The following is a 24725-nucleotide window of genomic DNA, read 5'->3' on the forward strand; positions in this document are numbered from 1 at the left end:
TCTTTGTCAAGTTGAATCTTCTGTTCTTCACCACTAGGCTACCCCACCTCTCCCTGTGCACAGAAGAAAAGCTTGTTTGGGGCTGATGGGTTTTGTATGCTCCCACATTACGGGATTCCCTGTTTATTTTTCTTTATCTTGTTCTTCCCCCCCCCCCCTTGGAGGTATTCATGGCTGTCAAAATCCAAGAGGAATTTGTAACACTGGGTAGTTTTGTATGGAAAGAAATTTTGATCTGTGTGGTAGTGGCATCAAGAATTGATCTGTTTATAGGTGAGTCCTATAAACAGGTGTGTTCGGAAATTGATTCCCTAAGACTAATGGGATTTCCAGCCTTCTGTGCCACTAATATCCAGTGTCACCAAAAAGCATTGATGGCAGGGGCAAGGAGATTAGGGTTAGATTTATGGCAAGCAAAAGAAGTGAGACTATTTTGATTGGAGCTTCTGGTCTTCAGCCTGGGACTAGAATGCAAGCTCCAGACCTAGTTGGTTGCAGGATTTTTCCTTCACAATCTTCTGTAACACAACCTGATTAGTTTGCAAAATCAAAGGTAGAAGTTGATGAAATCCCTGGAAAGAATGTGCTGGTCTTTGAGGGTAAGCCCTTCTCCTTGGCTTGAGGAAAAGTTTGGTAGAGGGCAACATGGAGTTTAGAAATGAAACATGATGAGGGGCAGGCTCAAATCAACACACTGTTCAAGAAGGTTGGCCGAAGGTCCCAGCATGTCCTGGGATGCAACCCTGCCCCAGCTCATCCCTTCTAGGAAGGGGTCCTAAGCAGGAGGCACCATCCAAACCAAAAGTGAAATTCTACTTGACCTTTCTCTGGCCTAGAATATGTTACAGAATATTGAATACTTGCTCCAGGAAAAGGGAGCCTGTATTGAGAAGGAGGCAAGAAAGGGTTAGAAAAATGTTCCTATTTGTCCTATGAGGCTGTGACAAATGACCAACATGGCTGCTGCTACAGAGGACTTATTAACCTTCCTAGATGTGAAGAAGTCTTTCGTGGCGTTAGTAAGCTCCCATTTGCTCAACATCCTCCCAACTGTTTCTCCATTTGTTCCTGTGTTTTTGAGAATTCAGAATTTTTTGGCCAGAGTGGTTGCAGGGCAGTTTAGTTTCAGTTGTCTCTGGCTGCAGGTGATAACCTGCTGCGTCAGCTTCTCCCAAGCCATCAGCTTCTCCTTTGTAGCTATTTGTCCTTTCTGTAACTAAGGTTTGCAGGTTTCCAGATCCCCTGGCTGCTTCTTATCACATACACATAAACAAATACCAAATTAATACACTTTTGCCAATTCCTAATTCCTCGAGGGGCATACCTCTGTGCTTCTTGAAAAACTCTTCTGTGCTGTGAGCAGGAAGGAGCAGATAAAAGGACAAAGGATGAGAGTGGTAGAACCACGGGAGGGAGTTCTGCAGCCAGAGTCTAAGCACCAGGGGCTTGGACATGGAGGGAACAGGAAGCATGGTCCATCTGGAACCTGTTCTCACATTAGCTTCCACAAGACATTGCCCCCATCCTTCAATACTTAGGCTAGATACCTCTTCACATAATGCATGACCTGGGTACTGGGATTAACCTGCAAGATATCAGGGTTCTTCTCAATCCCAAATGGTTTCAAAGTGCTGTCGCTGCTTACCAACTGCAGTGGTCTAGTGGTTATGCATGGTGTGACCAGAATAAGGCAACATTACAATATAGCAAGGAATAACCTTAGCGTGCTCTATGTACCGCCCCCCCCCACCACCCCCTGCCATTCCAAATATCTTTTCTACATACTGGTAATGGAATCAGACATCCAATAAGGCCCTTGGAAGGAAATGGAGTTCATGTTAGAAAGACATGAATGGGGATAGAGCAGAGGGCATCTCATGGAATCTAAGGCCATAGAGTTGAGCCTTAGGAGGAATGGGAAAGGGGTCTAGATGGGTATAGCAAACCAGATAAAACTGTGTTTTTCTGGTTTCTCTGTCAACATAGAAACAATCAATCTCAAGGAGCCATCCACTGAGCAGCCAGCCTTCACTGGTAATGTCAGCTTTCAGTTCCAAGTTCCCCCAGAAAACGAACTCATTGCTACCCATACCTGATCAAATCAATCATGTTCTGGAAGGGGGGTCAGCATGTTGGAGCACAGCTGCTCCTGTTGTGGCATGGAGAGCATAATGACATTGTCCTGTCCTCTGAGATATCAGTCATTCTGTTGTCCACATGGTTGCTTCCACTCTAAGGAGGAGAGAGCAAGGAGCAGAAAAGTTACCCAGTTGATTGAGATAGCAGTGATTTTAGGAGCTACTCAAAGTATGTTGGTTGTCCACTGAGTCCTGGGAAGACTCTTGCTATTAAGGTTCCACATTAGGGCCTTTTTAGAAGGTTTCCACAGGACACAAACCAGCAAGCTGTGGAACCGAAGATGTGGGGCACACAGAGAAGGCTAGAGACTCTGCGTAGAGTCTCAAGAAAGTCACTACACATCAGCTAGGGACTACAAACTCCCTCTGCACCTCTTGTCATTCTTCCGGTCTGTTTGCCTCTGGCTTTCTTTTTTTATTTTTAAGATTTATTTATTTGTATTGGAAAGGCAGATTCACAGAGGGAAGGAGATACGGAGCAAAAGATCTTCCATTCACTGATTCACTTTCCAAGTAGCCACAACAGCCAGAGATAAGCTGATCTAAAGCCAGGAACCAGGAGCTTCTTCCAGGTCTCCCATGTGGTTGCAGGGTCCCAAGGCTTTGGGCTGTCCTCTATTGAATGTCCATGCTGTAAGCTGGGAGCTGGAAGGGAAGTAGAACACCTGGGATACAAATTGGGGTCTGTATGAGATCCTGGGAGACGCAAGGTGAGGATTTAGCCACTAGGCTACCTTGCCAGGCCCTGCCTCTCACTTCTCAGCCTAACAGAAGGCTGGAGAATTCTCTAGACCATGCATTCCTGTCTGTGCTACAGACTTTTTCCCATTGTATGTGGGGAAATGACCTATAGGCAGAGGGATCTCCCTTTCTTAATTCCCATAGAAGTCTCAAAAGGAAGCAAAGCAGTGAGGACTTCACTTGACTCTAAGCCATCAAGGTGTTGGTTCCTTGACTTGGGAGGTCTGACAGGATATTCTTTCCCTTTGGGTCAGGTTGTGAGGCCTGGGACTCATTGTACCAGGTTGAGAGCTGACTCACTGGTCACTGGGACCAGGAGGCCATCTGGTATAGAGTCATCAGGGAACAGAGCCACCCAGGTAGTTTCAACAAACCTCTGTTAAGTAAACAATCCCACTCCCGGGATGTTGCTGTGGCCTCGTGCAAAGGGAACTGCTCTCATATGAGGAGATGTGGATGCACACTATTGATATACGAGCTAAAAATAGCCCATGTTCCAAACAAAGTGTTTTTTAGTATTTGGAAATGAAAACGTGTAGACAAAGCAAGGATTTAGAATGCATGAGTCATTAAATTGCTGACTCTGAAAGCGGTGGAAATTCAAAGGGAAATTTTCTCTACTTCTCCCTCCCACCCTTGTTCTGAATATTTTATAAAAAAGAATCTCGACATAAACAGGACTCACAAACTACCTTGTGACTTAAGGCCTATTGCCTATTTAACCAAGCTGTCATCATCTGCTAGACTGACATCATCAACCAGAGTCCCTCTTACCTGCCCATCCATATTTCTCTCCTATGTCCTAAATAAATGTGTAGGCACTTTGCTGGTCACTTCTGTACCTCTGCCGTAAGGCTTAACTTGCCAGATCATACCAAGGTGTACCATCAGCCATACCAAGGTAGAGACATGGTTGAGTAGAAACTACAAGAGCTAGGTTTTAGAGTGTGTGGCAGGTGGCTGTTTAACCTTTTCTGACCAATCTATTGGAGCTATTTCACCCAGGATGCATTTTGTGATCCGTGTCTTGGAAGATGCCAGCAGTGGTTGGGCTCCAGGACCTTGGTAAGGGTGACAATTCTTCTCAAAGTGCCTCAGGGCCAATAAAAAGGGAGGTTTCTCCATGTTGCATCCAACTCGCGAAGAATACCAGCATGGTTAATATTCAGAGATGCCTGGCAGCAAAAGGAATGTTTATGTTTGTGTAAGTTGGGTTCTCCAAACAGCTTCAGTTGGGTACTTAGAACTGTGTGTGTGTGTGTGTGTGTGTGTGTGTGTGTGTGTGTGTGTGTGTGTTCAAGACCAAACTGTGTATTCCATCTCCTACGTACCTGTCAAGTGCTCTAACTGGTGCACATAGTAAGTCACCAAGATACTCTGAATGCTCCCAGCCTTATTCATTGAAGTATCATTTGTGATGTTGGGGCAGTCTCTGTAATGGGTATTGAAAATAAAGCAGTGACTAAGTGCGTTCGTCATGCAGTTCACAGGCTCATGAAGAAGATGGGTTAGTACTCACCAGAGATTTCACATCACAAGCTCAAGGTATGCCTAGGAGCATGTCAAGGAAAGGCAGGTGTCCTGGGCAAAAGGGCTCCGTTTATCCACTTACAAAATTAAAAACAGAATGTGCTTGGTACTCCCTGCAAAACACTTGGAATAAATAAGCAAATATCTATCCTAATTTGTTGTTTGCTGCTGTTAATGGGATGATATTGTTTTGTAGTTTTTTTTTCACTCAACTTAACCAGTCCAGTTCCTTTTGATGACTGTCTAGTTTTCTAATTTCGCTCACAAAACCAACACTACAATGAGTATTTCTTTATATATATACTATCGATTGTGAGCATATGTGAGCATTATTTAAAGATAAATCTTTTCAGAAGGTTTATTTATTATTTACTTTCAAAGCAAGTTTACAGAAGAGGAGGGAGAGGTCTTCCCTCTGTTGTTAACCATAGCTAGGCTAGGCCAAAGGCAGGAGCCACTAGCTTCACCTGGGTCCCCCACGTGTGTGGTAAGAGCCCATGCAATGGGCCATTCTGTTGCTTTCCCAGGTGCATCAGCAGGTGGGAAGCTGTGTTAGAAATGAAACAGGCAGGACTCAAATTGGTGCTTGTTTATGATACTGGCCTCACAAACGGTAGATTACCCTACCACAGTGGTGGCCCCTAAAGATTGATTTTCAAGAAACATTGCCTCTAAGTCAAAAAGCATACACACATAAATGTTGCCAACTAGCTCTCCAGAATTGTTGCTCCATTTCACTTAAGGGTGGGAGCTTGAGGGACAGAGGACACCAGCATGAAGTGGAAAGAGATAGCAGAAAGGAAGCACTTTAAAGCTAATAATGAACGGGGTTGTGTTCTCTGGAGAAGTACAAGGGCACAGGATTAAGCGCACAGCCTCCAGTGAAAGAATTCTACCTGCACAGCCCAGTTGTGGATTCTGGACTCCTTAGAAAATACAACTCATGATTGCAATTTAAAAAAAAAAGATGGAAACGCTAATGCTGTATATGTCCCTCTGCGAGTGCTCTGCAGTCAACACCTCTCATGTCCTTCAGGCCCCCAATATCTGGGACATCCATATTTCACATAACCATGCTGCTACTTGCAGAGGACAGGATACAGCGAAATGGGAAAGAGCATATCCGATGTCCTCAGTTAAACAAGGTGCAATTCACACAAAGTCTGCTTCATCTCAGGATAGGTAATATCAGGCATTGTACTACTGAAAGAAGGCCTGATTCTAATTTTGAGAAGCAGACTTATAATTTTTTAAAAGAGATTTATGTGTTGATTTATCTGAAAGAATGGCATAGATCTCTGTGCAGAGAGAGAAAGAGAGAGAGAGCCAAGAATTCCATCTGGGTCTCCCATGTGGGTAAAGAAACTCAAGTACTTGGGTCATCTCTGATGTTTTCAGGCACAATTTTCAGGAAGCTGGATTTGAAATGGATACAGTAAGTAGCCTCCTGCCTGTGAGAGAGGAATGCTTTGGGCCCTGACTTTATTATTCTCTATCATCAGAAATCATTGAGACAGACTCAATTCATCTAACAAACATACTCTTGGTGTTTGTACTACATTTTTAATTTGAGGATTTTGCTCCTATTGAGAAAGTGGGCCAGGAGAGAGAATGATTCAATAAAGTATATGCCCCCTACATAGTCTTGTTAGCAGAAGACTATCCATCCAATAGCACTACCACTTAGTACAAGTCCTTGTTACTCGCCACGGATTTCAAAGCACAGGAAGGAGACCCTAGAGGCCTGTCCCTCTGGCTGCCTCTCTCTGTCTTTCTCATTGGAGCAAGACCTATTTGTCCACCCATGTCTCATGTGCCAAGCCTAGGTACCTATTTCTCCACAACCTCTCCTTTTGTCTTGGTCTAGTTACCATTGCTTTGTCACAAATGACCCCAAACTCAGTGGTGAAGTCAACACTCATCTTGAACACTCCTGGAGTCTCTGGTTCAAGAAGCCAGTGGAGGTGTCTTGTCTGTGCTCCATAATAAAGTCCTGCTGGCTGGGGGCTGCCATCGTTTGGCCATTCGCAAGTCCTTGGGATGATTTAACAACAGCACCAGCTCATCTGGGAACATTTACCAATGACTCCTCCTTGTGGCTATGTTTCCGATGGCGTGGTTCGGAGAAGAGCATTCTGCAAGAGCCTCCAGAAATGAGCCTTCCAAGAGAAGCGACTGGAGAACCTGGCTGACCTAGGATGACTTAACCTTGTAGACATCATGTCTGCTTATGCGCTAGGGATCGGAGCAGTGCCAAACCTTCCACTTGCTGGAGGGAAGGCACCCAGTATTGTGTCTCAGGGGCAGGAGGCTCAAGGAATTGGAGTGCCATGTTTGAAAACAGCCACTCACCTTCATTGTGCTGGTTCCTTGAGATACATGGTTTTCAGAATCTTCTGATTTCCTACTACAAAGAGCAGGGTCGTTGGGGCAGTTAAGAGATCTTCCCAGTGACCTAAGAATCCTGAAGATGCTCTCAGAATACTCCCAGGCTGGAAGATTGTTTATCTCTTTATATTTTCCTGGTCTACCTGGGCTGAGTGCTATCTTAACCCTCGGTAGCTTCATTTTAGGACTATGTACCACTCAGAGCTATACCAGGAATTCTGAGACTAGCTCTGTCTTCTCTCCATATGCAACAAATACTGAGTCGCCAGCCTCTGGGATTTGGGGGAGGTGTGATTTCCTCTACTGCCTTCTCTCTCAATTCTGCCCAAGCCCATTAACATGCAGCAGATGTATCTAAATCACAGATTTTACTGACTCCTTGGGAATAACTGGGAAATTTCATTGCAGAGAAAAATTATGATGTATGAAGAAATCTTGGTAGAGTCAGGAGAAAGAAAATATTTTAAGGGTCCTTTGTATGCCTGGATCCTTTCAGCAGTCTCGTGGGCCTTGTGAATTACATTTTTTTTAGTGTGCGAAAGTGAACACGCTGTAACAACAAAGGAAATCAATCAAGATTAAGGACAGAATCAAAATATTAAGCAAAACAAATATGTGACATAATCATACATGAATTTCTTTGTTGATGTACCGAGTAAGATCCAGCAGTGAATATATAACTAGTCTAAGTTTGAAATACTACAGGAGGTAAAGTGTAAACAAAAATTTGAAATAATTGGAACAATCATAACGTGATAGGGAAATACTGGTGATAAAGTCATATCATGCCTCTGTGGTCCATGGTTGGCATGCAGAATGGAAGGAAATGCCAGATTTCAACGAGGGCTTAACACTTTTAGAAATGAAGAGATATTCTGTCCCATCCCAATTTGTGGACCCCTAGCTAGCTGGTTGGTTTCTTAGCCACATTTCCCTAGCTGAGGGTGGCCATAACCTCCCACTTTTCATATCTACTATGTAGTTCTTCAGGTCTTTTCATGTAAAACAGGGTTCCTTCCGTATAAAGCAGTGCTGGTTTTCCCTGGCTTTTTCTTCGACTTGTAACAACTCATAGTAACTAAACCACCCCAACAGTAGGCTGTAGCAACATACTAAACGGGTACACGTTAATTGTTAACTAAGGCATGCATGTTTTTCAAGCTAACAGAGTCACCTGCCCATTTGATTGGCATGTATGCTACCATTCAGCTACATTCAAATTCCAGTCTGGCAACTACACATTTCCAAATTGAAGCAACCTTTGGAAATTTGAAGCAAGTATATTTGTGATTCATTTTTCAAAGTTAGGAACTGCTTATTCTATGGTTTTTGTTGGGTCGGAGCACAGCCTACACTCAAGTCAAGAGGCTTCTGACCCAGGATGGGACAACAACTTCTTTTGCCTATTTTTGAAATGTATTTATTTTGTTTTAAAGGCAGAGTTATAGAAGGAGAAGGAGAGAGATCTTTCATCCACTGGTTCACTCCATAAATGGCCACAATAGTCAGAGTTTAGCCAAGAGGTAGCCAAGAGTCTGCTGTTCCATTTGGATTTCCCATGTGGGCGCAGGTGCACAAGCATTGAGATTGTCCTCTGCTGCTTTCCCAGGAGTTTTAGCAAGGAGCTGGATTAGAAGTGGAAATTCTAGGACACAAACCAGTGCCACAGGCAGCAGCAGAACTCACTGAATCACAACATTGGCCATGACAATAGAGTTTAAAAGTCAAGCTTTGAGCAAGTGTTTGGCTTGATGTGGTCCCCTAACCCCCATTTGGGACTCCTGCAACCTACCTCAGAGTGCTTCACGTGGAGGGTCTTTCCTGTCTCCTGATTACAGATCTTGGGAGGCAGCAAGTGATGGCTTAGTTAGTTAGGTCCCCGCCACCCACGTAGAGAATCTGGATTGAGCTCTGGAACCCTGAGTTTGGCCTTGGCCAACCTTGGCTTTTGCAGGCATTTGGGGAGTGAACAGCTGGATGGGTGCTCTTTCTATCTTTGCCTATAAGATAAAATAAGTATAATAAAGTAAATAAGATAGAGAAGCCAAGCTTTGTGGGTGGAGAAAACTTTCAAAAATGACAGGCTAGCAGGGAAGACTCAAATCTTTGAATTCTTTTTCAACTAAAAAGGAGAGATTTCTGCTCACTCTTCAGGCTTAATTCTGAAACTGGAGCCAGGAAGAAATTGGAGTACATAAAATAAAGGAAGTAAAAGGCACTTCCATCCATTTTGTGTGCACAAATTGGAAAGGATATGGACAGAATAAAAGAGAAGCAACAGACTCAGAGGATTTCTGCTGCCTCCCTTTTTGGGCTTGAAACCCAGGAGATTCCTGAGGTGAGCACTGAGGACAGGGCCCCCAATCTCACCCTCAGTTGAGATTTTGGGGGATCCCAGACAGAGAATTTACTCCATGGTCTTCTGCAACAAGACAGCATCTTTAAGTCTCACTGAGACTGCGTGGCGGAGACAGTGCAAGGCAACTAGCTCATCGGCCGAGGCACGCACCCCAGTACAGAGGGTGGGTGTAGACTTCATGCCAAAGGATCCGCAGCCACAGAGATCTGAGAGGAGCCCAACTATCAAGAAGATTCCAGGGTTCTTGAACGTGTTACACAAGCTAGACTGAATCTGCATTCACCAGTTCTAAACTCCAGAATGGAAAGCCGACAGGATACCTGTAACCAGGTAGCAACACCCTGGAAGCCAACAGGTGTCTATGTGTTGGATGTGAGAAAGATGTGCTACAGTGGCTCGAGCAAGTCCTTTCCAACACAGAGAATGAATTCCAACACATGGAATCCATGTGTTGAAGATGTAAGGCTCAAGGTCACATACTAATGATGTTTGGAGGTGAGACCATTGGAAGGTAGATAGGATGAGATCAGGTTGTATGGGTGGAGAGTCAGCACTCTGTGGCTAAGAGAACAGAAAGAGAGACCCAGGGAAGCAAGTTTGCTCTGCCTCACCGAGTGATACCCTGAGCTGCAGAGTCCTCATCAGCCAGAAGGTGCTCAACACATGTGGTCCCCTGACTTTGTGTCTCCAGGTCTGTGAGCTAAAAAGAACTCTGTTTTCTATAAATTACTTGGTGGTTTTCAGTTCCAGCAGCCATCAGATCAATTCAAACATATCTAAACCATATTGTTTACCCTGTACCCAAGTTTATCCCATCTTTTGGGGAGAGGCCTGAAATGGAAGAAGCACTATCAATCTATTTTAAAAATCTAAGCTTTTTAGAACAGGTTTGGTTTTTCAGAGAGATGGAATAAATTCAGAAAGATGTACTACTCAGTATCGCTCTTTCAGATTGTAATGGAAATGTGGCATACGTTACAATGAATGAACAAATTTGATGTATTGTTATGATTAGTACATGGAAGGGAGAGAGGGAGAGAAGGAGAGTGACAATGAGCAAGCAGGAGAGAGAGAGAGAGAGAGAGAGGATATTTGCATCCACTGGCTCACTCCCCAAATTCTTGCAATGGCCAGGGAGGGCTAGGCTAGTCCTAAGGGGCTAGTCCTAAGGTAAGAGCCAGGAACTCAATCCAGATCTCTCATAAGAGAGAGATTCCTGTCATAGGAGACAGGAATCCAACTACTTGAGCCATTATTTTATTACTTGTTACCTTCCAAAGATCCAGGGCTGGATCTGGGAAGCAAACCCAACTGTTACATTACCTCCTAGGCAAACATCTATCCTGACACACAGTTGTTCATTAAGGTTCATACTTTTCAGACTTCCTTAGGTTTTTGTTTCTTACCCAGAATTTCTTTCACATTATAACACATTTAAACGCTCTGTCTCCTTAGATTTCTCTTGACTATGACAATCTCTCAGGTCTTTTTTGTATATAACTTTTGACAATTTTGAAGAGTACCGGTCAAGTTTACTGTAGGATATCCTCTGCTGAGTTTCTAAATGAGTTCTCATGATTAGACCAGGGTTTGGGGATGTAAGATCACAAAGGTAAAATTTGATTTCCATCACACCATGAGGGTAAATATTCTCAAACATAAACTATCATTGCTGATTTTGACCTGGTTGAGATTTTTCTTTTAGATCCCTTCACTGTAAAGTTTTACTCTCCTCTTTTCCAGACTGGAATCTTTAGAAAGAAATGCTCACTAGTCAGACTCAAAAAAACAGCCATTATATTTCATCTTCAAGAAGGCCAAGAGAACAAATTATTCCAAACTCTTCTCTGTATGGTTTTTTTCCCTTCATTCCTTCTCGCTTCTTCCATTCTGTCTCTCTCTTTTTTCTTCTTTCTATGCTTCTGTCCTTCCTTTCTTCTGTCATTTCATCCTGAATGTATTTACATAAATCCTGACTCATGGATATTTATTTGATGTTTTGGGCTGCTATCCAATGCAGCTTTTATTTTCTTGATCAAATGTTGCACCCTTGGCTTTGGGAGTTTTTGGCACCTGTACTTGAAAGACTTTCTTACCTTGGGACATTATGAGATGGCATAGGCTCATCTTGTATATTTCCTACCCTGGCTTCTTGCACTAAAGCATGGCATTAGAAACCAAGACCTAGGTAATGAGTCCACTGGCTGTGGCAACGTTCAGGTGATTGCATAAGTATATACACAGAGCGTACTTTGTAGATTAAATGTGTTTGGAGTCAAAAAACCATGGATTGAAAATATGAGAAAACTGTGTATTTGAACTGATCATATAGAATCTTTTCCTGCTTGTTATTGCTTAAGCAATGCAGTGTTAACAACTGTTTTCATAGTTGGCACAATATTAACTTCCACAAGTGGTTTATGGATGATGTAAAATACATGGGAAGATGTGTATGGGTTCTATGCAAACACTATGCAGTTTTATATGAAGGACTTGAGTATCATGAATTTTAGTATCCTCAGAGACCACTTGTATCCTCTGGAACCACTTGCTTGAAGATTCCGAGTGATGACTGTCCGTATACTAACGTATGGGTATACATATACGCGCACATGCATACCCATATTGAACTAAACTTGAGTTTATCCTGGTGTCTCCAATTTCCATCCATTACCCCACAGATCATTCCAACACACACACACACACACACACACACACCCCTCTGATCTATAATGTTCTGTTCTAACAGTGAGCATTTTGGTTCTTTTACCCACCATCCACTTATTTCATCATTGAGGTCTCATTTCCTTGCATAATAGTTATCAGAATTGCTCACCCTTACACCCCTGGGAAAAAAATTCCACCAACTAAAATGCATATGGATAGTTCTTTTGCTTTGGCTGACTCATTTCCCCTTAAGTCAGCACTTTTCTCCTACCCCACTTTGATGAGGTCATTACCTTCATTTGTAAATCTGATTGATTTCCCACATTCCTTATTTTATCTGGGATTCCATTGCCCTGCTGATGGCTTTTATGTTTGCATAGGAAGGTTTACTCTTGGTGCTGAAGTTCAGTGGGCTGTGACAAATGCATGTTGTCATGTATTCCCAGTGACAGTACTGTCTGTGATGATGCCATGGACCTGAAAAAATGTCCTATGCTTCAGATTTTTGCTTCTCCCTTTTATCCTTGAACTCCTTGAAACCATTGTTCTTTGTCATGTCTCCACAGTTTTGCATTTCTCAGACCATCATAGTGTTTAATCACACAGTGTTAGTAGGCTCCTGGCTCTCCAAGATCCTCCCCATGGTGAATACCTGGGGAATACCTGGAAGCTGTCATTTTTCTCCTGTTGCCTTGTTCCATTATGTAGGTGGTGCCTCCTCTACCGTGGGCCTCAGATATCAACAGAGAAGTTTCTATTGTTCATGCCCATGGAAAGGGCCCTAGCTAGATCCCCAGAGGAACAATGTTCATGCGCAGTACTCCATTGACCAACAGTTAGTTTTGATTCCCTCAAGTGGCCTTATGTTTTATTTTGCTTGCGTAGGTTTTTTTTTATATATATACTTCAAATTATGTGTTTATTTATTTGAGAGGCAGTCATTGATTGCTTCCATCCACTGATTCAACCCCAAACCAGGCTGAAAGTAGGAGCCAGGAACTCAGTCTGACTCTTCCAGTTGGATGGCAAGAACCCAAATTACCTGCTGCTTCCCAGGGTTCACATCAGCAGGAAATGGAAATTGGTAGTGGAGCCAGCGGTCAAACCCAAGCACTTCAACATGAGAAGCAGGTATTCCTAGGAACATCTTAATTGCTGAGCCCAACATTCATACATATTTATTTTTAAACTCCAAAAATTTGACCAGTAGAAATGTGTGTCATCAATTTTGCCAGGAGATTGTGATCCATTTTTTCATTCTTTTTTTCTATAATCAGTTCAGAGGAAAGTTTTTCCTTCCTCTGTGTCATTACCTCTCTTCTGTAATTTTGCTTTATTTCTTGGGAAAGCCTGCCATTTCCATGCTGTATCTCCATTATTTGCCCTGTATTTTTAATGCAAATCTCTAGATACTTTTATTTTATATCTAGATACTTTTATTTCCTTAGGAATTCTGGGAGAACTCTCCTCTTTCAAACTTTCGGTTTCTTTTCCAATGACACATCTACTCTGCTGCTGGATATTGTTTTCCACTTTCCCACGTATACCTTCCCATTCTCCTTGCTGTGTTTGCACCATACAGTCCTTGCCCAGTCTCACAAAGGTCACACAGAGAAAGAGAGACAGAGAAAGATCTTCCATCTGCTGGTTCACTCCCCAAGTGGGCCACAACAGCCAGAGGTGAGCAGATCCGAAGCCAGGATCCAGGACCCTCTTCCTGGTCTTCCACGCAGGTGTAGGGTCCCAAGGATTTGGGCTGCAGGGAAGTGAAGCAGCTGGGACACCAACCAATGCCCATATAGCATCGAGCAGTTGTAAGAAGACTTTAGCCACCAGGCTATCGCACCTGGCCCAGAAGGTGTATTTCTTAAAAATAGTTATGAAGCACACGAATGGACATTCAACATTAGTTGTCACAGAAATCAAAGTCAAAACCAACTTCAGTATGGATGGTTTTAAAAGTAACAGCAAATTCAGAGTGTGTTAGGAAGGATGAGCAGATATTGTAAACCTCATTTTGCATTCCTGGTGGGAATATAAAATAAGTCATTGGAAAATAAATTGGGAAAGCATGAAAACTTAAACTTGGAGTTACCATATGACTCAGCAATTCCTCTCTAGATAGCTACACAGAATTGAAAACATGTTCACCCAAGAGCTTATACGTGAATACTCATCGTGGCATTGTTCATAGAATCAATATACACATACAAATGTCCCCATCAACCGATAAATTGATTAACAAAATATGCTGTGTACATAAAATGGAACATTAATCAGCCAAACTCAAAAGTGATTTGCTAACACGTGCCTGGCTTATGTTTGAAGACATAATGCTAAGTGAGAAACCGTACACAAGCAGCTCTATACCTTGTGGTTTTATGGATAAGATACACGCAGAATACATTTACCCAGAGAGACGAACTGTCTACTAGTGCTTGCCCAAGGATGAAGACAAGGGGAGAAATAAATGGAAGGTGTGAGATTTCTGTTGAAGCCATGAAAACAAATGTAGTATTAGATAGTTGTGATGTGGCCCGGCATGATGGCTCACTGGCTAAATCCTCTCCTTGCAAGCACCACAATCCCAATTGGACACCGATTCTTGCCCCAGTTGCTTCATATCCCATCCAGATTCCCTGCTTGCAACCTGGGAAAGCAGTAGAGGATGGTCCAAAGCCTCAAGACCCTGCACCGCTGTGGAAGACCTTGCACCTGCATGGGAGACCTAGAAGAAGCTCCTGGCTCTGATTCTTCTCGGTTCCAGCTGTTACGGCCAATTGGTGGAGTGAACAAGAAGATGGGAGCTCTTTCTCTCTGTATCTCCTTCTCTCTGTAAATCTGCCTTTCCAATAAAATAAATAAATCTTTTTTTTTAAATACATAGTTGTGATGGTGGCATAACATTGTAGCCATACTATTAACCACTAAATTAATATATTTTGATTCAGGTAGTAATATCCTGTCACATGGCTTCTATGTCAATAAAAGTGTTTATTAAGTTTTCACAAAACAAAATTTTAACATATGTATTGTAATTAGACTGAAAAATTATGCAAATTACAATCTTCAGGGGAAAAGCAGAAATGTTATGTAGAGTGAAATACTTTAAAACGGTAGATAAATTAGAATACTAAAAATAACATTGAGGGCGTGGTGTGGTAGCCTAGCAGCTAAAATCATCGCCTTGAACACGCCGGGATCCCATATGGACACTGGTTCTAATTCTGGCAGCTCCACTTCCCATCCAGCTCCCTGCTTGCGGCCTGGGAAAGCCCAAAGCCTTCGGACTCTGCACCTGTGTGGGAGACCTGGAGGAAGTTCCTGGCTCCTGGCTTCAGATCAGCATAGCACCAGCCATTGCGCTCACTTGGAGAATGAATCATTGGACGGAAGATCTTTCTCTCTCTGTCTCTCCTCCTCTCTGTATATCTGACTTTCCAATAAAAATAAGATAAATCTTTAAAGAAAAAAAAGAAATGATAAAACTGCAAACCTAAATCCAAAAACATTGATTACATAAGGTGTGAATGTTTAAGCACTTTAAAACATGGAGATTGTCAAAACAGATAAAAATAATGACCCAGCTGTAGCCTGACTTTAAGAACCTCATCTCAAATACAGTGGTATTGCTATACTCAAAGCAAAAAAATTCAGAATAAATATGAACAATTTCTACAGTAATCAAGAGGAAACTAGAATGGTTATATTAATATGATAAAAGTTGGCTGCTCATATGTATATATGATAAGGCCATTACATATATGATAAGGATATATACATATACATATATGATAAGGATATTACGTTGATGAATGGGTAATTTACCAAGAATATGTAGTTATTCTAAATGTGTGTGCTTATAATAATAGGGCATCAAATATACAAGACAAAACTTGCAGGATTTTAAGAGAAGTAGGCATATCCTCTATTACAATGAGCGGGTCTGCAACACTGGAGCCCCATGTGGCAGCAGCGGTTTGAGTCCTGGCTGCATCCATCCAGCTCGCTGCTGATGGTGGGGGTGGCCCTAGTGCTTGGGCCCCACTAGCTATGTGGGGGACCCAGCCTCTGTGCGACTCAGTTCAGGCTGCTGTGGCCATCTAAGGGGTGACCCATGGATGGAAGATTCTCTCTCAGTCCGTCCCTTCCTCTACCTCTGTCACCCTAAATTTCAAGTAAATTTTTAAAAAGGAGACAGTGTGAAAATTCACACATATTTGGAAATGTTTTACCACCAATCCAAAAAATGCTTGACAAAAAAAGTCTCAAGACAAATTAGAAAATTAGTAAAACTTAAAATGCATTCAGTGGGGCATTGGTATTGCAGTGTTGTGCGTCAAACCTCATTTGCCAAGCCAAATCCCATATGAGCTCCAATTCAAGTCCTGTCTGCTCTGCTTCCCATCCAGCCCCTTGCTGATGCACCTGGAAGACGCCCCCAAGGGCTTGAGCACCTGTTACACAGGTAGGAGTCCAAGACAGAGTGCCAGGCTCCTGGCTTCAGCCTCACTCGGCTCCAGCTTTTGGGATCACTTTGCAGAGTGATCCAGCAGATATAAGCTCCAATTCTCTCTCTCCTCCCCTCCCTTCTGTTCTCTTCCTATCCCTCTCTTTCTCTCTCTTCCTTTCCTTCTCTCCAATCTCTCTTCCTCTGTAACCACTTTTTTTAAAAAGATTTATTTATTTTTTTATTATTTTTTTTTATTGGAAAGGCAGATATACAGAGAGGAGAGACAGAGAGGAAGATCTTCCGTCCGATGATTCACTCCCCAAGTGAGCGCAACGGCCGATGCTATGCCGATCTGAAGCCAGGAGCCTCTTCTGGGTCTCCCACTTGGGTGCAGGGTCCCAAAGCTTTGGGCCGTCCTCGACTGCTTTCCCAGGCCACAGGCAGGGAGCTGGAAGGGAAGCGGGCTGCCGGGATCAGAACCGGCGCCCATATGGGATCCCAGGTGTGCAAGGTGAAGACCTTAACTACTGCGCCACCGCGCCGGGCCCTGTAACCACTTTTTAAATAAAGAAATAAATATTGTAAAAATTCACTTGTGGAATGGGACTGTGCTAAAACGAAAGGTCATAATATTAAATGCTTCCATCAGAATAGAATAGTCTCAAACGAATAACCTAAGCCTCCACGTTAAGACTCAGGGAACAGAGATACAAACCAAACAGAACACTGAAGGAAGAAAAAAATGAAGAGCAGAAATCAATAAAGTCTAAAACAGTAAAACAAAGTCAACACAACGAAAACTACACACCAAGCCTGAAACAGACAGCAAAGACATGTCAAGTTACTTGTCAGCTTGAAGAGAGGGTGTCTCTTTCAATCGTAAAGAGAAAAGATTTTTTTAAAGATTTAGTAAGTGACACTACAGGCAGCTTGATGCAGGGCTAACAACCAAGCAGAATCAGCCAAGGTGAAACAAACAGCCCGAGTGAGTCACTGCTATGGAAACTGAATGTGTAATTTAACATTTGTTCTTCTTTCAGAATCATCCATCTGTTGGTTCACTCCCCAGATGGCCACAGCAGACAAAGCTGAGCTGAAGCTAGGAGCCAGGAATCTTTACTAGTTCTCCCACATGGGTGCAGGGTCCCAAGGACCTGGGCCAGCCTTGCGGCTTTCCCACGTTTCTATATATTAGCAATAAGCAATTGGAAATCAGTTTTTAGAGCCCTGTGTTGTGGCATAGTGGGTTAGTCTGTTGTCCGTGATGAGTGCCAGTTTGTGTCCCAGCTGCTCTGCTTCCTGTGCAGTCCTTTTAAGGCACCTGGAAAAGCAAAAGAAATTGTCCCATGTGTTTGGGCCCTGAACCAAGGTGGCAGAACTGGAAGAAGCCTTTAGCCTGACCCAACCTTGACCATTGTGGCCATTCGGGGAAATGAACCAGCACATGGAGAATCTATATATTTCTTCTTATCCCCCTGAGGTTCTGCTTTTTAAATAAGTAAACCAATCTCTCTCTTTTTTTTAAAGACTCTAACAAAATCTTCTCTCTGTCTTTTAAATATTATTAATTTACTTGAAAAGCAGCGTTATAGAAAGGGACACACAGAGGCAGAGAGATTTCCTGACTACTGGTTCATTCCCCAAGTGGTCACAACTGCCAGGTTGGGCCAAGTGGAAACCAGGAGCCCAGAGTTTCATGGGTACAGGGGCCCAGGGACTTGGGGGGCATCCTCTGATGCTTTTCCCAGGCTGTAAGGAGGAAGCTGGATTGGACATGGAGCAGCCAGGGCTCCAACCAGTAACTATGTGGGCTGCCAGCTCCACAGGCAGCGGCTTTACTAACTATTTTACAGCACCAGCCTCAGCACTTTCAAAAAATAAAATGGTTGCCTGTAAGACTTGGGGAAACTGTTCTATGATCTGTGTTCTGAATACATCCCCCCCCCCAATAACATTTTTAAAAGTCAAAAATACCAAAATAAAATGAAAAGAATACCATGATTCTGAACTTGGGGACTTTCGAAAGTGCTTGCTGTTAATTACTCCCACCTCAACGCACATAGGGAACAAAAACCGGAAAAAAATGTCACGCACGTAAGCAGATTTTGAGAGCGCCGATATACACAGAAATTACACTGTCCCATTTTAAGATTCTGAAGCGACTATGATCAAGGCAGCGCACTGTTGGCAGAGAGAGATGTGTCCAAGATGAGAACAATATACAAACCGCAGTGTTGCAGAAGCCAGTGCAGGGGAAAATCCATGTGAACTGGGCAAGCCATTGTCAGACATCCAAAGTGCTCGTCACAGAACACATAGTTACAACATGAGATATATAGGTACACTAAAAACTTGCTGAATGTCAGACAGCGTTCAAGTGATGCAAATACAAGCCCACCAATGGAGAAAATGCTGATACCTGGAATTGATCTGGCAAGCAACTTGCCCTTGAATCATAGAACGCTTACGTCAACGCCAAGAAGCAACCCAGCCTCAAACACAAGCAGAAGACTGCAAGGAACACTTCGCAGAGGAGTTTGTTGTGCTGGCAAAAAAAAAAAAGCATATGAAAGAAATTCCACATCCTTAGTCATAGAGATGCAAAGAAATGTGATGATGAGATGCTATTACACCGAGTTGCTAAAACAAAAATTACTGACAATATCGAGTGCTGATGCGGATGTGGAGCAATGAAAAAAATCTCATGCATTGATCATGGCAAATGCAAAACCATATAATTACACCACAATAAGTTTGATGGGGGTGGGCGGGGTGTTGCGGCTTAGTGAGTAAAGCCGCCATCTGCAATTCCAACAGGCTGCATGCGCACTGCTTCTGTTCTGGCTGCTCTAGTTCCACGTTCGCTCCCTACTAATGCACTTGGAAAGGCAGCCGATGATGGTTCAAGTGCTTGGGCCCTTACACCAATGTGGGAGACCCAGAGGAAGCTGCAGGCTCCTGGCATCTGCCAGGCCAGGTCTTGGGCTTTTGTGGCTGAGGAGTGAGCCAGTGGATGGATGATCTTTGGCTGTGTATATTTGTCTCTCCCGCCCTCTCTCTGAGGCTCTGCCTTTCAAATAAATTTTTTAAAAAATACATAGTTTTTAAAGAGAAAAATTTGTTGGATTCTTACAAAATTAAACATACAAATGCTTCTACCATGTACACCAATAACTATGAGTAATGACTCAAACTAAATTAGAATCTATAATTTACAGAAACGCCATAAATTACTGTAAACTTCTACTCACAACTGCTGAAAATGAAATACAATCAGAACTCCCTTCAGTGAGCAGCTGGGTAAGCAAACCACAGCGTTCAACCATGAACTACAGCCCGGCAGTAAGAAGTCTCTGCTACGTGACACAATGTGGACACATCCCAAAGGCAGTACACCGAGTGAAAAACACCAACATCCAAAGGTTGTTTTTCTCCGACTCCGTTTCTATGATACTGTCACAACTAGAAAACTACTGCAACGGAGAACTCGGAAGTGGCTTGCAAGGACTGAGAACAGAGACAGGCGTTGATGAGAAAGCCATTTCACGTCAAGGTGCTCCCTTGGGGAACAGACACCTCGGCCCTGGTGGCGACAATGGCTTCGCAGATTTATACGTGTGATTCTCCAGAATTCTGACCAAACGTCACAGTTACTGTAGGGCTGATGCTCTAAAGTGAACGGACATCAGTGATTTAGCGTCTGTGTGGTCTGGTTCTAGACCCTTCTCTGTTGCATTCATCTGTTTGTCTTCTTGAAACCAATTTCAAATTTTCTTGGGTTTTTTTTTCCCCCACTGTTTTATTCTAAGTGTTAGAATCAAGTAAGACAGCAAGTTGCTTCTTGCTCTGAGATACCTTGGTTATTCTAGATCCTTCGTATCCTCATAGCATAGGAATTTTGGAATTAGCTGGTCAGTTCCTGCAGAAAAAAGCCAGCTAAGATATTGGCTAGGATAGTGCTTAACTTACATGTCAGTTTACAAAGAATTGACACATTATGGACAGGAAGCGTTGCAACCCACCATGGTCTATTTCTATAGCGAAGTCTTGACCTCCTCAACAACATTTTGTACTTGTCAAGCCACAGATCTCACCTGCTGCGTCCCATCTATTTCTAGAGTTTTGATATTTTTATTTCTTTTGCTTACTGGCTTAGAGAAATACAATGCATTTGGGATTCTGAGCTTGTATGCTAAAACTTCTTAAACTCGCTTATCCTACAAGGGTTTGGTTACAGTTTGCATGGATTTTGTTCACAGGTGAGCCTAGAAGGAAAACTTTGACGATATTCACTGTGTTGCAAACACTCTGCTCTACCTTCGTGTAAACATCTCTTCTGACGAAGACACACCCAGAATTCTCTTCTAACCAACAGAATACCAAAAAAAGATTTATAGACCAAGACCCTCTTTCCCCATCACTCTCTGGGTCGCTCTGGGTTGACACCCAGTCGCGGCAAGCGGCTGCACTCCCACTTGCTCCACAGTCTGGGAAGCCTCCAGTCTGCCAGAAGTGTGTTGGGATTTTTAAATCAGCAATGGATGTTAGATTGTTCAGTTCTTTTTCGGAAGGAAGACGGCGGTTGGGGGGTGGGTGGGGGACAAGGCGAGGTGTCTGCAATAGAAAGGGGCTCGAGCCCCAGGGGTGCCGGGAAGTGTGGGCTGGAGGCTCAGAAGCCAAGCGGCCAGGGCACCTCGGGAGTAACAACAACCTGACAATCACGCGTGCGGGGGTAATGCCCGCAAACCTCTAGCAGCCAGCACGAAACTGCCCACGCTACCGGCAACGGCACGGGCAGCCGCGCTCGGCCGCCAGCCCCTCGCGTTCTGCCGGAGAGGCTGCCGGAGCTCGTGGCCTTAGCGATTCTCGAGGAGGGGGACGCTGGAGCCCAGCTTTTGACTGCACCGCGCGCCTCGTGGTGCGGTGTGCTGCGGTGAGCAGCTGCTACATGAAACGCCTAACGCCTACGACCGCTGAGCGCTTTTCAGGAGAAACAGCTGCAAACTTATGCATGCAGTTTTAAAACAACAGCAGGAACTTCTGGGCCTCGATTGTTCCAGATGCTCACCGCAGAATAACCCCAAAGATGATGGATCAAGTTTTAAAGTGGCATCGGGCGGTGAAGTGCTTGCTGTGTCCTGAAGATGCAAGAAAACTGCTCAGGACCCTGGCCAGTTAGGAGCCTGCCCAGCAGCCAAAGAAACCCTCACAATAACCTAGGAGTGCGTTAAACCCTTTTCTGAGCTCCCGTGGTATTCCTGATCCTGATTTAGCACTGGGGTGATGGTGTGCATATTGACACTTTAGACTTTCTAATTGGTGTGGTTGGAGAGAAGGACCCAGGGCAGTCTGATGTTCCAGGCAGGAAATAAAATCTTACTGAAATCTGCAAAAATCATCTAATTTTGCATGTTCTCTTTTGTGACAGACAACACCAATGGTTCTGTTGGTTTCGAAACAAGTAAATGATTTCTGTATGGGTGTTTAACCTTTTCCACCTCACTGCTACTCCTCAGAGAGAAACCATTTTTTAAAGAGGTATTATTTATTTATTTATTTATTTATTTATTTATTTATTTAATTGGAAATCAGATATACTGAGAGGAGGAGAGACAGAAAGGAAGATCTTCCGTCTCTGATTTACTCGCCAGGTGGCCACAACAGCCAGAGCTGCACGTGGGTGCAGGGTCCCAAGGTTTTGGGCTGTCCTTGATGGCTTTCCTAGGCCAACAAGTAGGGAGCTGGATGGGAAGCAGCGGCTGGCGGGAATCGAACTGGCACCCATATGGGCATGTGCAAGGTGAGGATTTTAATCGCTAGACTGCTGCGCCTGGCTGCAGAAATCATTGTTCAGGGAATATGTTCACAAAACACTGAAGGCTGTTATTCTAGCAGGTGAAGCTACCGTTTAGGAAGCCAGGATCCCATATGAGAGAAGGTTCTGTTCTTGGCTGCTCTGCTACTGACTCAGCTCCCTGCTAATGGTATAAGAAAAGCAGCAGGGATGTCCCAAGTGGTTGGTCCCCTGTCACCCTTGTGGGAGACCTGGACAAAGCTCCTGACTCTTGGCTTCAGCCCGGCTCAGCCCTGGCTCTCGCAACCATTTGGGAATTGAACCTGCAGATGGAAAATTTCTCTCTCTCTTTCTTTATATTACTTGCAACTAGATTAATAAATCCCTCCCTCCCCCCACAAAAATTCCTTTCTAATCAACACATGTACTGCATTTAAAATGGAATGGTTTAAATAGGAGATCTCAGATATTTGGAAAAATAGTACAAAAGACTACATCTTTGAAGCCAATTGCTTGGATCCCAAAGCTATGAAGAGTATGTGTTTCGACTTTTATAGAACTACAGTTATGATTTTTAAAAGGCATTTGAGATAAAAAAAATAAGAACTTATCAAAAAAAATATTCAGTTGTTCCAGCACAATTTATTTAAAAAATTAGTCATCCCCTCATTGGATGGTCTTAATATCTTTTGTAAAAGAAATGATCAAAATTCACATTATTTTTAGATTTCCTATTCCAGCCCACTAGTTCATGCGAGCTTCAAAAAATACCCTGGAAAATAGAATTTAAAAGTAAATTTATTGTAATGTGAAAAGATTGGAAATTCATGTATACATAGGGCTTTCAAAGGGTTCACAGGAAACGTACGCTGTAGAAAATTAAGTGTGGATATAAAAATATTTTGTCATGCTCTTTTGATTATGTGGCTTTTTGTGCGTCAGTTTTGAAATGAAGAACTGTGGATATTTAGTTTTATTTTTTCTTTTCTTTTTCAAACCTGGCTTTTCAGTGTTTCTTGTCTTCTGTATTTGAGAATCAACTTGCCTGTTTTTTGTACAGATGCAGAATTTTGATAGAGATGGCATGAAATGTGCAGGTCAGTTTGACAAACAACTTCTTTAGTTCTGACCCTGTTTTAAATGGCTGATCTTTGCATAGTAAGACCAACATTTGGACTTTCTCAAAGACCGTTTCTACCGATTGCTTTTTTTTTTTTTCCTTTGTGGGCCTTAGGGTCCACATGACTTACAATTTGTTGATGATTCCTGAGCATTTTGATACTACGAAAGGAGAATTTTGGAAATGAGATGCCCCTCGAAGGATTTGTTGTTGATGCCTTCTGTATTTGTTTAGAAACTCCTGAACGAACTGGGTAAAATTGGTACTGCTTTGGGCGCACAATGGCATCTCCGTTTTGTTAGCTTAGGGGTCAGCTTATGAGTGGATAGAGCCGTTCTTAAAACCCTAGAGCCAAAACTCTCTCAGCTTTCCAGAGCAGTTCTGGAAAGCTCAACTTGCTCCCAGAAATTTCAGAAATCTGCATTGATCCTCATTCTTGATCCTGATGGCTGGCTTAGGGCTGTCCTAGGCATGTTCACAGTTCTTGGAATATGTGTTGCTTTCTTCTTCTTTTTTTTTTTTACGAGATTTATTTACTTTTATTGGAAAGGCAGATGTACAGAGAGCAGGAGAGACAGAAAAATCTTCCGTCCGCTGATTCACTTCCCAAGCAGCCACAACGGCTGTAGCTGAGTCAATCCTATCCGAAGCCAGAATCCCAGGATCCCAAGGCTTTGGTCCATCCTGAACTGCTTTCTCATGCCACAAGCAGGGAGTTAGATGGGAAGTGGGGCCACTGGGTATTAAAAGCCATGCCCATACAGGATCCTTGTGGGTACACGGTGAAGACGTTAACCACTAGGCTACCATGCCAAGCCCGTGTGTTACTTTCTTAATCCCCAGGTACACATAAGAGTTTTTAAAAATCTCCTTGCCCCAAAGCATTTTATTCCTCAGACTTCCTTTCTAACCTCAAAAGTTAGCCACTGGCCTAAGCAGTAGTGACCAAAACGTTGGCTGTTAAGTGTTTTCAACTCATGACATCAGGGTAAATGACTTCCACTATTCATGAATGAATTCCAACTTATGTGAGAGACAAAATTGAGTCTTCTGAGTCACTACCATTGGAGCCAGAATAATTACATTTCTTGTGAATAAAGTTCATTCGGGAACCAGTATTGGAAATGTGTCATTTTCAGGCTATGATTAACCTGGGGGACAGTCACTTGGGCGAAGCTTTAAGCATTTATCTTTAGTAACTGCTTCTTGGGTTGCAATAAACTTTGGGCTAGTTTCCAGAATCCTAAGAAAGATCCATTTCACACCACTCGCCACTCTTTCCAATGGTTTTACAGCTAGGCAGAATTTTAGAGGTCCCTGTCTGCCATTTTCACTAATGTCACTCTGCATTTTATCACTTCAACTGGAATGTCGAAATTTTATCACCACATATGTCCCTCAGTCTCTCTTTTTATGTTGAAGTTGTTTTCTGTATTTCTTTTACATATGTTGAGAGCTCCATCAAGTCACGTTATAATTTTTGCTTTCATTCACCAAGTAAATTTCAGAGTAGGCCTATAATGCTAACCCAGTTT

The 24725-nt window shown here is 43.1% G+C and overlaps 1 protein-coding gene across 2 annotated transcripts in view; it reads left to right on the top strand.

Annotated features, from left to right (window-relative positions):
- The window catches only part of CALN1 (calneuron 1), a 483009-nt gene that overhangs the window by 35817 nt on the left and 422467 nt on the right, over window positions 1-24725 (top strand). The window lies entirely within an intron of this gene.

The sequence above is a fragment of the Ochotona curzoniae genome, unplaced genomic scaffold (genome assembly GCF_017591425.1).
Source record: "Ochotona curzoniae isolate NIBS_2020 unplaced genomic scaffold, NIBS_Ocur_1.0 contig_2321, whole genome shotgun sequence".
Classification (NCBI taxonomy): domain Eukaryota; kingdom Metazoa; phylum Chordata; class Mammalia; order Lagomorpha; family Ochotonidae; genus Ochotona; species Ochotona curzoniae.